Genomic DNA, 15,622 nt, shown 5'->3' on the forward strand with positions numbered 1-15,622 from the left:
TGCCTGTGACAGCTCCAGCACGGCCTTTTATAGCAGCTCACTGCCCACCCTCTCTCTCTATCCCTCCCTCTCCCTCTTTCCCTGTGTTTGCCAGGGCCCTCCCACTCCCCCTCCTTCCTTCTCCTCTTCGTCATGGTGCAGGCTTTTGGATCAGTCAGTCAGTCACTTCACCAAAATAAACATGTGAGGAGAGAGTATGTACATGTAAACATGTGGGGAGGGAGGGGTTCGTGAACAGAGGGAGAGAAAACAGCCAATAAAAATGAGTCGCTCAAAGCAGAGAAGAGAATGAGAGCAGGGAGAAAAGTAAAAACGTACCCTCAATTACCTGTTTTGACAAGAAAATGCAGGACAGGTTTCTCGAGACAGACACAGCTCTGGAAGACATTTCTACCTTTGTGTTGTCACAATAGGAGATAAGGACCGATTTGTTTATGTAACTCTCAGGTGATTTTTGTGTCTTCAATTGTGTATTTAGTTTGAGAAAACCAATATGTTTAGGTGTAGGGCATGGTTGATGTTGCTGCAGAGGAGGAAGCAACAAAAAGTATGTAAATGGTTAACATACAAGCAAACAAGTGTACTGACAAGCTAACGTTACATATCGCATATAACATGATTTAGCCGCTCATCACCATCCTACTAGCGGGCTTACATGCTAACCTTTCTCTACCTCATGGAGGGATCTGGGTGTCTGTCATTGAGGTGTTTGGTGAGGTTTGAAGTGTAAGCTTACTGATACAACACTGTTTTTTTTTAGCATCGTTAGCATACAGGTTCGATATGTTTGTAGGTTCACCATCAGTGTCAGCTATACAGGCAAAGTATTCCAGCAGGAGATGTTAGCGGGCGGTTCTGTTGAGAAGGATGCAGTGGTATTCTTACAGACGATTATTCGCTGTTGATTTCGTCGGTGGACATGTTGAGGCGGAGAAAAATACTCGGAGTCTGGAGGAGAAACTCCGGGTGAATTTTGAGCGAAAAATTTGTCTGTTTGCGTTCACACATAGAGCTGCTCAGGGAATTATCAGGAGTTTTTCAGGAGATTTCTGCAAGTGTGAAAGCCCTACAGGGGAAGTGCAGTCTTTGGCACTTCAAGTTTTGGTTATGCTCCTCAGCCCTACAGTGAAAGTAGATCGGTAGTACACCAATAAAGCAGATTCAGAGCACTAATAGTCACAGAAGATTATGGAAATAAAATGTACACCTATGTATCCATCGCTAAGAACCCTGGATCGTTTACTGTAAAATCAAGTCATTTTTCATGCTGTTTATCCAGAGTTGTTTGTGTAAGCAATGAGTTTTCCACAGGCAGTGAACTAACCATCACACCCGCTGTGTGCATCAGTCTTTGATGTTACCCGTGACTTTACCGAGCCATAAAAACATCTCAGAAACTGGGTTTAAAGACTAGTTAATGTTGAACAGATCTGTCTGAGTCGGGTACTCGTCTTCCCCTCACATAAAGGAAGGGTCTTTTTTGTCTACTTTCTAGTTCTAATTAAAATTACAAGAGAATTCACTTTTCCATTTTGTCCTCCTAATCATAAACAAACATCTGTGTAACATGTGAGAGAAGAAACCTGCCTTATGAATGAAGCAACACACAACAACATAATTAGGAAGATTTGAGGCCAGATTTCTACCTTCCGGTAATCCTGTGTACACTAACCCTGACATGCTGCCACCAGGAGAGACACTGATAAATGTAGTCATAACACTTACCGCTCAGATGACGTAGCTTGTTGACCTGATGATGCTGGGACTGCTGGTAAGGCTGTAATGTTTGTGGATCTTTCTCCTGGTCTGCTCAGACTGTAACAGGTTGAGCATGAGGAAGCGTGTATATGTTCCCTCAGGCTTATGTTTCTTCAGTATTATCGGAGCAATGAATACAAGGTCACATATCCAAAACATAAAATACAATGGGTAGGGGCATGCAACAACACATAATGTGCATTATAGTCAGCCCTGATGCTGAGGGAACATAGGGCTGACCCTGAGCAGGACTGTCATTGATTACGTCGAGGCTCGCAGGGAATCATGGGAGTGATTCTCTCTGCCACATAACAAGTTCAGTCAATTTTTAATTAATTTAGATAATCTTTTACATACTATACCTTTAAGTGTTGCACGGTATATCAAAATGTTGCTACCTTTTGTTCACTTTTTGTTAATAAAAGGGTTCGGTACGAGACTTTTCCAATGTTTGATACTTTTTGTTGGTCAAATGTGGCTACGAGTATATGTGACTGACAGAGTATGGTCAAGACTGAGAGAATTAAAAATTAAAAAAAAATTACAATGCAAGCCTCCACCATGAGAGAGAAGCATTGTCTCAGACTATTAGGCTACAGTAAATGGGCATTAAAGCCATCACACATTATGGTGTACTACAATTATATTTCCCACAATAGGGAGGGAAACATCAGGGTCAACTTTCTCAGAAGCTGATGATTAGGAGGTGCTGCCGCACCCTCAGCACCCTTCCCGCGTCCCTGGTCTGTGGATTTTGTAAATGTCATAGTGAACATGACAACATGAACACAAACACGAGAAGCTCAGGAAACTTGAGTGTCATCATAGAGACTAATATTAACTTGTGGTATCACCAACAGTAGCATGCATCATGCAGCGTACGATCACTAGCGATGAAGCGTCAACTTTTTTGCATTTCAGGGGTTGAGCTCATCGGCTTTCCTCTGCAGCGGAGTTTTCAGGAGTGACGTTATGTGCTTAAACATCTCCCTCCTTCTGTCACGCTTTCCTTCACGAGCGAGACCAAGCAGGTCTTCCTATGTCTTGTCTCTGATACTCACGCTTACACACACACACACACATTCTGCGGGGCAGTAAATCCTGTAAGTGAACTTGCAAATACCCCGTTGCTCTATTTTAAGAAGATGTAAGGTCATCCTCGATCAGGCCAACAGCTGCCGGTCAAGTGACATCACATGATGGTTATGAATTCTTTTAAACCGGACATGAAGGCATTCACATGTAGTGTCTTTATGATTTTTTATTTTATGTCATTCTTTGGCCGATTTTGTGTAGCTTGCAGAGTAATGGTCATGTTTACGAGCGGGAACTTTGTTTGCCAGGAGATGAGTGTGTCCTCTGGGTCGTCTTTGTTTGACCCTGCCTGTGTCTTCATGTGTCGTACACAAGGACATCATGAGACAAAAACAATGCCAAGAATAACATCCTTTTCCTTCTGTCTATCAGGCTGTTAAGAGTTTTATTATTTCAAATCGAGGCAATTTTCTTAAAACAATTAAAAGTCACATTAATATAAGAAGCCATATTAATGTTGCCTGTTTCTGAAGCGTGTCCACAAATAAACTATATTACTCACAAATCTGTTGACTTCAATATCCGGTTATTTCACTCGAGAGATTCCATAATTACCATGACATTATCGACAACTTAATATCTACAAAAAATAAATTAAAACACCTTCAGAAATCATTCAAACTGATGCTCCTACAAATTCTACAACAGACAAAGACATATGTCTATATCATTGACATGATGATTATATTATTATCCAAAGACTCAACACCACCAAAGACCTAATATTCACCAAAGTTTTGTCAAATAATAATCAGTACAAGTGTATTCTTTGAAATGCAATATTTCCCATGAATTATATTTTCACTTAATTATCGATCTAACATGTTTTACGAGCATTTTCAGAAACCAGAATGCTTAAATGAAATAGATTTATTGATTAAAAAAGTTATTTTCATATCTAATCCAATGATGAAATACGATACGACATACCATTTTTTCTTCTTTAGTATGTAACGCTGACACCTAGTGTTTAAAATGGGTACTGCAGTCCAAATTCAAAACATTAGAGAGAGCTGTCTAACCCCGCCCCCTCCTCTCTACAGTCGATGCTCATGCAGGTTGCCATGTGGTGGACACTGAAGCTTCAGTGTTTAGCCAGCTCTGCATTGGTCTGTAAACCTTTCTGCGTTCTAACCTCTCTCCATTTTTCAAAAGCATCTCCAATATTGATCCTAGTTTGAGCACGTTTCTGCGACTAGCTGGAAGAAGAATGGAAAATTAAGGCTTGATTTGAGAATCACTGTGGCACTGTTCTTTAAAACATAAATGCAAAATGTGCTTCTTGTTTTACATTCCTCATCTACCTGCTCTTGTTAATTTAACGCATGTCTACTTATTAGTAGAGTAGCATTTAGTAAAGTTGCTTGAAGCAGCACATCTCAAAGTATAGTCGGAACATGAGCCAGTGTAAGCGGCACAATACGTATATAAATAAAACAGTCCTGGTTATGAAACGTGGTCGGAAACAAGGGCACCAACTGGAAAAAGGAATCAGATGGGAGTCTTTCTAATTAACAAGCGGGCTCAACTTTCAGGATAGTCCACTTCATTAGAATGTAAGAGTGTAAGTGTGTGTGTACAGTATGTTTGTGTGTAGTCAGTGTGTAGAGTTACAGCTCTGATGTAAATGATTAGTTCATGGACCGACTGTATTATTGGCATGGACGACACCACCGCAGAGAAATACAACCATGATAAGGCTCAGGCAATGCAGTGTGTCTCGATATAGAATACATCTTCATTGTAATAACTCAGAGAACATTGCAAACATGAGTGGATCTCAGTATATGTGAGTCAGCTTACTCTTCCAATGCTGTGAAACAATGGTCCAAGCCACAGAAAAATAACAGCATCATCAGCACCAAACCGAGGTTTGTTTAGGATCACTTCTGTAGACGTTTACTTTATTAAAGCCTACGTGTGTCCTGGGTCTGTTTACAATGGCATTTTACAACTCTTTTGCCCCACTTGATTACAACTCAGTCGCCCCCGGGTGCAGTCAAAGGCAGACTGTAAATTAAGTCATGGAGACGCAAATGGACACAACAGTTCTTTAAATCACACTCTATTTAAACATGATGTTTACAGTACAGAGTCAGGAACCAAGAACCCTGGAGCCAACACTCAGCGGGTTATCTGTGCAAAAATACGACCACCGACAGACAGTGATGGCCTTTAGCAAAACAATCATGATATGTACTAGGGCCCGACAGATATGGGATTCATGGGGGTCGATACGATATCCCCCTTGGGGAGAAAAAAATATGAAACTGATATCTCAGCCGATATCTTTCTTAAGTCTATGTTCAATCTGCAGAGAGAGATAGATATATATTGTGTTGATCCCTCAAATGCAGTTATCAAACGCTTGTGGAAAAGATTTATTATGAAGACAAGATGGTCACTCAACTGGAAAATCATTGCGCATGTACGTGCATCACCGCGTGACAGACGATAATGCTGTAATTCATATAGCGCCCTCTGTTGGTGAAAGAGACCTGCTCGTGAACATGAATGAAATCACATTTTTTTTACTTTGTTTTTAAAGCTTGCACTACTCTTCTCAAACACAAAAGAACACAAACAAACAGTTAGGTAGTTTTACACACATCACGTAGGTGCAGGGATGTGGAAAAACAGCAGAATGATGAAGGACCACACACTCGCTTGTAAAATGTAATTTCTACTCTCGCTTATTTCAGAAAACTTCAAACGTATCACCTGAAGAAGACCTCTTATCGCAATTTTTTGACCTGGATGGAGTAAAATCTTTTTGTGGCATTTGAGCAAGTTTGCGAGCATATCTTCCTTCTAACCTTCTCAGGCATTACAATCTTCACTTTCTGAAATATGGGAAAATATCTCCCATCCAATCCAGAGATCACAAATAAAAAAAACAACCTTAATGACTGTGTGGATGAGAGGAGTGTAAAAACAATGGCATGGAAATTTGATGCTCCCTCTAATTGTATTATGAGAAGGTTACTAGAAATTAACACATGAAATGAAATAAAATAATGCTTTTATACAATAACCTTGAGAAGTCGTTGCATCTGAATTTCATTAACACACTGCCTACATCTTCTTAGAAATGTGCTTAGAAAGATAACACAGCTGAAATAAATACTGTGGATCCCTTGTGTGGCATCCTTCTCTTGTTTTAAACTATTTTATTTATTTGTTTTTAGGTGTGTTTTGGAGTTGAAGGTTAATTTTGTGCAGGTTGATTTTGGTGTGAAAGGTCTGGAGCTGCTTGGGTTAGTCAGGTAAAATTTGAAAGGGGACATACTGAAAATGTAATTTCCAAATATGCAGCTTTGTTTGAATTTATAGTAAGTAAATATAGTATGTACCGTACTAACAAACATAAAATGTAAGTCTGTACTGAACAATAACTTCCACTGAGTGACTGTGGGAGAAGAGAATGAGAGAAAACGAGGGAGAGGGAAAGTGGAAAGGAAAATCCATTTATCCCGGTCCCCAGGGGTCATAAGGTGAGGTACACGCTGCAGGCTGCATTCCCGCACAGGCAAATCACCCTGTACCCGCTGTGACAGGACGCCCCGGTTACCATAACAACCCAAATGTCAGGGGGAGATAGGGAGCCAAAGCTGGTAAGTCACATAACAGCTCAGGTAGTGTATGTCTTCTCTCCCTGCTTCAGAAGTATGAGTCTGCACATTACAATACTGTTTGACTATAGGGCGCCCGGTGGACTAGTGGTTAGTTTGTTCGCCCCATATTTAGAGGCTGTTGTCCTCAAAGCGGGCAGCCCGGGTTCAAATCCGGCCTGTGGCTCCTTTCCCACATGTCATTCCCTACTCTCTCTCTTCCTGACTTCTGACTCTATCCACTATCCTATTTCTCCAATAAAGGCGTAAAAAGCCTTTAAGGTGTTGGTATGAGACCATGTTTTCACTTTAAAAGTTTGAATCAGGCACACATTTTCCTCCTGCTTTATTTTTTTCATGATTACAGAGGCTAAACACTCACTGCAGCCAAGTGCACACCTCCTGGGCTGAGAAACGGCGCCAACACCAGGGTGCCCAAAAAAAATGCAGTTCCTCAAGAGGCCACTTGAGGCTGGATCCAAAAGTGAGTCAATCCCCCTAAGGTCCCATAATAAAATGCTAATCTTTACAGCATAATTAAACATGCTTACAACCTGGTACTAAATAGTTACTTTTTGTCTCTACAGCCTATTTTGTTATTCATGAAATCTGCATTAGTTTGAAAATTTATACAAAACCATCTGTTTAGACTGAATGAAGACTGCAAGTTATGCATGCTAGGCGCTTTCTGTCTGCAAGGTTTTATCTCAGTTAATTCAGGTATTTAGTTCTTCCTCGTCAGAAAACAATCAACAAATTGTTACACAAGCTGTTTTGGCTTAAAATAAACTGGCTTATTTACCAGCTTATTAATTATCCACCGGTGTCGACTCTATAGCTTTGATAAATTTGGCATTGCTAACCCCTCGCTTTTTTCCAGCGCCACCTTCCCATCCAAACATCGGTACGAGTAGTTTCAAATAACTATACTAAATATATTTGAAGGAGCAATATTTAACTCTGACAGCTAGTGTTTAAAATGGGTAGTGCAGTTCAAATTCAAAACTGAGAGCTGTCTCCCCCCGCCCCCTCAAAGTCAAAGTGCGCGCAGGTTGCCATGAGGATACTGAAGCTTCAGTGTTTAGCCAGCTCTGCATCGGTCTGTAAACCTTTCTGCGTTCTAACCTCTCTCCATTTTTAAAAAAGCATCTCCAACATCTATCCTAGTTTGACCACGTTTCAGGTTATCAGGCCTCTTACTTGGCTTTTAAGGTCGGGTAAAATAAGTTATATCTGAACCAGTTTGCTTACCTGCTTCAATCACTGAAACATATGTTTGAGTGGCCATTTGTATGGAAAACAGAGGGGCGAGGGGGATGCCTTAAAACCGCATACTTCTCTGGTCAAAACAAAAATAGACCATTCAGGACCAGAATCTAAACTTAGAAGGTAATTTTACGATGTAATTCAGTAGATATCTTACATATTGGTCCTTTAATGTAAATGACATTGATTTTGGTAACACTTAAGTAATAGCATTGCAGCTATTCTTGATATTTGATGGAGTTTAGAATAAGGGATCTTTGCAGGAGTTGTGTCTGAGAGGTGCTGGAGACATTTGTTTAAGTGTTTTTATTATCAATTATGTTTTATTTGTTGCAGTTTTATCATTGCACTGCTTCACATGCTCATAAAAATTCCAGCAAAAGCAATAAGAGTTACATAATATCACAGTAGTGGAGGCAATGTTTGGGTAAATAAAACATGTCATCCCTGGGGGGGCTAGCCTGCTTCTCCTGCCCTCCCTCTCTGGAGACTGCATCAGTGTCAAGACACCAAAGGGACAACACAGTTATTTATAGTCTGAGACATGAAGACTGAGAAGGATTCCCTTCCAGGAAGTCTGTATCTGTTTACGCCAAGTTGCTCAGAGAAGACGTGCATATGTGATAGGTCGACACAAAAAAGAGAGAACGATCAAGCAAAAAGCAGAATGTAAATCCCTGCAGATATTATTCATACATTTTAGGCCTTTTTTTTAATTTTAATGATAGGACAGCTATAAACCCCTCTATTTCAGCCCTGCTCAGAACAGGCTGTTTCTGTGTCTGTAGCTTTAAATGTAAATGAGCTGTGTCTGACCACGCCCCCTCTCTGGAAGGGCTTGGGTGGCTCGGGCTTTCTCGCTCAATGTCCTATTGTTTACGGTGAGAAGGCAGACTCAGAGGGCAGAACAAACACCTAGCTGTGGGAGTGTCACCCACCTGGGGGAGGGGTTACTGCCCTTTGTGATGTCATGAAGGGAAAATCTCCAACTGGCCTGTTTGAGCACACATTTTCTGAAAAGTCGAGCAGGCAAAAGACATAATTCAAAGTAATAATTGGGGGTTTTGTAGACAGGCTATGGACATAGAGTATATAAGTGTTAAAAAAATATGTATTTTGAATAATATGTGACCTTTAAATTGGATTTAGAGGGATTATTTCTGTATTTATCAACAGTGTTTTTCACAAAAATCCCACTCACTATGCCATGAAAAGTAATCATGTGATGCTTTAATTATGTATTTTAATGATTTTGTTTAATGTGATAAGTTCATGTGCAGTCCTGTACGGTTGTTAACGCCCTTTGTCATTTTGTTTCTGGTTTGGAAATCAGTGTTTAACTATCTCTCCTATAACATTCATAACAGAACAGACAGGGTACTTCAATCCAGATTTGTATCCAGGTCAGTGTCAGGGGGCACATGGTTAATGAAGGGGTTAAGTTTCCATCCACTAGCGGGCTTTGTTTCCTGGTATATGCCCCTCCATCTTCTCTGCCGAGTATTCTAACAACAACTGTGTGTCCTTTATGGGAAGCCTCTGAGAGTTTCTGTCCTCATATGCTCAGTTTCCATTCCTATTAGTGCTCAAAGGAGAAACATTGGTGTGACTCACTCATCATGTTGGATTAAATTCCTCCTGTGGCCGTTTATTTGCCAATAAAGACGCTGCTGTTTAAGGACCCACAGCTGAGACCTACAGGATATATCAGAGAATACTCAACATTTATTAATCATGTTTTTTATTTTTGTTTATGAGATGCATTTCAATCTGTTCAGTTTTTTATGTCCTCAGGACGCCACTGATGACATGTCTGTTAACATGGGATTAATGCCAGCTGATCACACACAGGAAAGCAGCTTGAAAGACGTGACTCTACAGGACAAGGGGCGGATATCAGAAAACGAGGTCATGTTTTCTGATTCTCCCGGAATTAGAACAAAAACACTCAAATGAAGACATCAAAGATTGATACATGACCCGAGGAAGTCGCTCTAACTTTGGAAGAATTGTAAAGCTTATTAGCTTTGATACATTTAATCCATTTATCACCTGCTCTCATGTCTGCCCCACGTCCAATCCTAATGTTGGCACACTCATCAAATCAAACTGGACTCCTCTCACATGCTTGGCGATGCATTTACACCCTCGTGTTTGTGTGCTTTATAACCTCGATAAAATAATGAAAAGAAAACATACTGTATGTTCCTGTGACGCTCGCTGCCCTACCTTTTATAGTCTGGTTGTACTAAAGTTTCCGTCTCCCTTGTTCCTAGAGGAATCAGCTAGGCCGATTCAGAGCACCTGGTGCTCTCAGGTCTTAAAATCCCACCTCTCTTTCCACCTGGACTCACCCCAACCATCATCTACACATTTCGGTCCCATCTAAAAGTAGTCCTTAATAATTTATGTGTATTCCACCACAAGAAAGACTTTTTCACAAGAGAGGTTTTCTCCAAATAGGTGAACAAATGTGCATATATCAGCATCAGTTTCAGCAACATAAAATACAATAAGTCATTGTCCCTTCTGGAAAAAAAATAATCAAAATACTCCTTAAAAACGTCCATAATCTAAAAAAAGAGCCTCCAGCTGGGAACATCAAACCAGCACGTTCAAACTCTTGAACAGAAGCTGATATACGTGAGGCTTTATCTTTCCACAACTGTGTTAAAATGTAATTTCTATCATATATTTGTGTCCATGCAGATACAAACCACAACTTACCATAGCCAGTTATTGTTATTGTTATTAGTTATTGTTAAAGAGACTCCTTGTAAGTCATAACAAGAAATGCAATGTGTGTGTGATCTGAAATAATCACTTTCAGGGAGACAAGTCCCTCTTTCACAGCTCGACTAGAGAGAGGTAGCAGCAGCCAAACCAACGACACAACCTGACCAAAACCGGATTAAAAACAGACGAGAAGGTGACACAGGACAGGCATGGACAAGAGAAGATGAAGGGGCTTAAAGGTGCAGGAGGTGAAAGAGAGGAAGAAGAAGGAAGAGGAGGAGGAGGAGGCAGAGGGAAAGAAAGTGAACTTAAGCCATGAAGCCCAGGGGAGGAGAGGGGAGGAGAGGGGAGGGTGAAGGGAATCGGTCAGCTCGTTCCCAGAGCAGCTTCCCAGCAAATCCCAGCATGACTCCAGACTGCACTTACAACAAATTAAACCACATGTACAGCCAAAGATTTACAACAACCTATACAGAGCACCTACAGGGTACAGGTTTAAGAATGCAAACAGACAATTAAAGGAATTATCTCACTGACACACAGATTGCAGGTTCTGGAGGTTCACTACAGTGACAGTGACAGGGACAGTCTCAGTGCTGAGATGTGATTGACCTGCAGACATCGTGTTCGTCTGCACACAGAAGCTCATGTTCTCTTCTCAGTGCACACTCTGTCACTGAACTTGTTTACGGTGTGTTTCACTCAGGGAGCACTTCTTCCAAGAAAGTCACGAGTGTGTAGCACTAAAAAAAGCCTTAATCTGTTACTGTTCAAAGAACTATAAAGTTTTGCCATCGTAAAATACAACTGCATAGTCGAGACAGTTTTTGTCTTCAGCGCTATGACGCTGGTGTTGCTGATAAAAATGCACCATTGCAACAAGTCGACCACAGATTTGCAGAGTCAATTATAAAGACACTGAAGTCAAGCTCATATTTTTCTTAGAGGTAAAATTAAGACTTTATTAAGATATTTCACTTTCAATATCATCTAAAGCTTTGCATTCAAGTTAAGAACATACTAACTTGTTTTGATAAATTTAACACCAACATATGGTGCTTTATTTAAAAAAACTCAGATTTATTACAGGTCACTTCCATACCTAATTATAACATGACATAACTCTGTTGCATCTGAATTTATACACATGGTTTTAAATTACCCGCTGGATTAATTCCTAAATCCCTGTGGATCAGAATGTCATGAAGCCAAACAAACTTATCACAAAGCTCTGTAATCCAACGAGGTCCGGTAGCTCACTGTGCATTGTCTGCTAATAAGAGAATACAAAAAAAGGTGCCTGGAAGTCATTTCACGGCATGCACAGGGACTTTTCTGAGCCGACACCGTATTGGTTGTGATCCAAACATCGGCTCCAGTGGCTGACGGCAGAGCTAAAAGGAGTGTGCAGCAGCCGCAGCTCTGATGCAGCTCCTGTAAGCCCAAACGCTTTGTAGCTCTGCGTAACAGGTGTCGGGATTTGGATCGAGTAAACAGTGGCTGGCCCAGGAATGCCGGGCAGCTCGTTGGTTTGATTTCAGGTCACAGGCCGAGTTCCTTTCCACCTTTCCGGGCAGAGCGGGAAACGACAACGATAACAAGACAGAGCGGGGAAAGTGCTGCAGATACAGGAAGACAATGTTTCTGTCCAAAAATAGCATAAATAATCGTCTATACTACGAGTAAGACGTTTTGTAGTGCTGTCCGAATGTCTACACAGAACTTTAAAACACTGTTTGTGGACCCAAAGTATGCAGCAATGCACTGTGGGGAAAAAAAGAACGTATGGTTACTATCTATATTACACCATCCACTGCAATGGAAGACCATGCAGATAAACTGATGAGTGGTTTGAATTCCCCATATAGTGGAACAGGATTAGGACATTTGTCAATTATTTGGGACATAACTCTAATCTGATAACCGGCAAAGTTTTTGCATTGTTGTTACATTACACCGTTAAAATGTAGCACCTGTTTTTTTTTACAAAACTTCCTTTACATGTTCAAAAAAAGATAAACAAAGAGAGAAAGCAAGAATATGACTGAAACTAAAAAAAAAGCTAAACATCGTCAAATATTAGAGCACTTGTGGAAACCGCATTTTGTCATCCTTCTAAGTTTAGATTCTGGACCTGAATGGTTGGTTTTGGCTCCGACCAGAGATAGTAGGCGGTTTTAAGGCACCCCCATATGGCCGTTTTGGACGCCCCTCGGTTTGCCAGATATGAGAGCAGTTATCAGGTCAAACCAACAGGTGTTGCAGTGATGGAAGCGGGCGAGAGAACTGGTTCAGATAGAAGTGATTGTACCCGACCTAAAAAGCCTCTGCATGCTTCAGACCTGTTTCAGATGTTCTCTTCTGGTACAAAATATCCCGATCTGTGCCCCTCACGAGGCCCCATATCAAGGAGCTGGTAACAACCAGACACAGCATGTGGGGTGTCCCTCACCTGCACTGCTCCATCAAAAGGCTGAGGACCTGTTACACAACCTGCTTACTCACTGTGTGTCCTCCTCGTTAACTTGAGCGTGCACGCGCGCACACGCACGCACGAACGCACGCACGTACGCACACACACACACACACACCTTAAAAAAAAGGGTCCTGCAAGGAGAAAGTCTGTCTGCTGATCCTATTACACAGTGTGAGTCTACAAAAGCCGACGTGCAGTCTGCAGTTCTGTCATGTGTAACTTAAACATCTGTTTTCTGGTTGTGCTGTGGGAGAGTCAAGAAAGAAGTTGGTGCATTTATGATGCCAGGTGTAAAAGCGTGCGCCAATCAGGAGTTTGAGGAGAGATTCTAATGGCTGGCATGTGAGGCAAGGGTTAGATTGGACAGCAAAGGCGGTTGCCATGGTAATGATAGTGACTGCTGTACTGTTGGAAAGGTACATTGTGTTGAGTAAAAGCTGCAGTGAGTTAATAGTTTGTCATCAGTTTCATGTGGCGTTTAGTTTTAACTCACAAAAACAGAGAAGATGAGCCTTAGCACAGAGTTACCGATTATTAAATATGGTGTATGTGAGTTTCCCAATCATATGCTGTGACTTTTTTTATACGATTAATAAGAGGTAGCAAAAGCACAAGCATTTACTCATGTACAAGTATTTAAATGTATTTGAAAAAGACTCACACAACAGTAAGTTGTTAACTCATTAATCTCGCTAGTACCTCTGAATCGCAAAACAGAATCTTTAACCCGCCGCGTGATAAATCAAAACATATAAAATGTTCATCAAACTACAATAAGTAGCTGGTCAGTGGTAATTATGGATACAAGTAGAAAGAGTGCAGCAGAAAGTTGTGTTTACTTTGCAACAGGTCAGTCAGTTTCAGTGAAGATGTGAAACACTGCACAAGCTGATACGAGTTGGACCTGGATCACTTATATCAATTTGTTTTGGTTTTTGGTTTCCTCCACCCTTAAAGATGGGGAGTGCACCCTATGAACTGAGGCTAGTCCTCCAAGTAGGTGGCTCGGGATAGTTTCAAAGATTTATTTCTGGACTTTTCAATTCCTTCATTAAAAAGATAGGACAGTGGATAGTCAGAAATCCGGGGGAGAGAGAGAGAGAGAGAGAGGAGAATGAAATGCGGGAAAGGACCCGGGCAGGCCACTTCCAGAACAACAGCCTCCATACATGGGTCCAGCAAATTAACCATTTGACCACAAGCGCCCCGGCTTTGACTCCGACCTGCGGCTCCTTTTCACATTATGTCATTCTCCACTTTCTCTATCCGATTTCTGACTCTATCCGTTTGATACTAGAGAAATAGAAAAGACGTTCTCCCGGCCGTTGAGTCTAAACCGTTGCATAAGGCCTGTCTTTTATTAAACATCAGATAATTTGACTCTGAAACTCCATACTACACAAACAACTATTAATAAACTCCACTGATTGGGAAAGGTATGGCTTGGACATGAACCAGCCAGTTGATGTTACACGGTCAGTGACCTAAGGGCTAAATATGACAACATATAAAATATCAGCAGGAATCACCCGGAGGAGCCGCCGCTGCCGCCGCCTCAGGGTTTAACACTTCAATGTTTAATCTTCCATCAAACCACAAACACTGTTAATTATGGTACACATTTAGTATAGTATCATAGTGAAAAAGCAAAGGAAACAATAACAAACAGCCTGAATGCTGGTGGGAATAGCTAAAATACTGAGCCACACTACACTACAGAAAGACTTTTTCATTCTGTTCAAATATGAAATGTCAGCCTATTTTCATTTGTAATGTTACAGAAATAAGCGTGCCCAGTGAACTTAACTCATGTGCCAGTTATGTCACCGTCAGTATAGCCGTTCCAGGACCTGCACTGAGTTAGGATGCTTGCAAAAGCTTGTTAACAAACTTGTTTCAGTCGGCTGCAGAGGCAGAGGGAGCTAATGTTAGCCACGAGGCTAGCGCTAACACTAGTACTGATCGAATGTTCATTATGTTGATTTAAATCAAATCCTGAGAGTGCCCGATAAAGTCCTACACACCGCAAACATCAATTACTGCACAAGTGATCATACACACTCACAAACACACATACAAATAGTAACTACTCGTATGCTTGAGAGAGAATTGACTCTTTAAAAGTAGAGACCGTAGTGATGGACCTCAGATCAGCAGGGAGTTTGTTCCAGAGAGAAGGGCCACAGTAACTAAAGGCCCCCTCTCCGGACTTTGATCTAATGCTTGGTACGGCTTAAGAGACCTCCTCCTGATGACCTGAGGGGCCGGGTCGGGTTGTCGTATGTGAGCAGGTCAGAAATGTGCTCAGGAGCTGAACCATTAAGAGCTTTATGGACTGAAAAAGTGATTCTTTTCTGTGTTGTACCGGGAGCCAGTTGAGTGTTTTGAGGACCTGAGTGTTGTGTTCAAATGTTCCAGTACGTGTCAGGACTTTGGCTGCTGAAGTTTGAGTACGTTAAAGTCTTCCTACAGATTGTTTGTAGTACCAGTAGAGGGCATCACAGAAGTATGTGCTGTTGAGACGGTTCTTTAGGGCATCACGAACGACTGAACTTCAAGCTATAACGCGAGGAAGTTTACATCCACATCATGAACGAGAAGTAATGAAGCAGGAAACTGTTTCCATCACTTCACTACAAGACGGGCTGTCAGTCTCAGAGGTCCTGCAGAGAACCTTTCA

The sequence above is a fragment of the Labrus bergylta genome, chromosome 7, assembly GCF_963930695.1.
Source record: "Labrus bergylta chromosome 7, fLabBer1.1, whole genome shotgun sequence".
Classification (NCBI taxonomy): domain Eukaryota; kingdom Metazoa; phylum Chordata; class Actinopteri; order Labriformes; family Labridae; genus Labrus; species Labrus bergylta.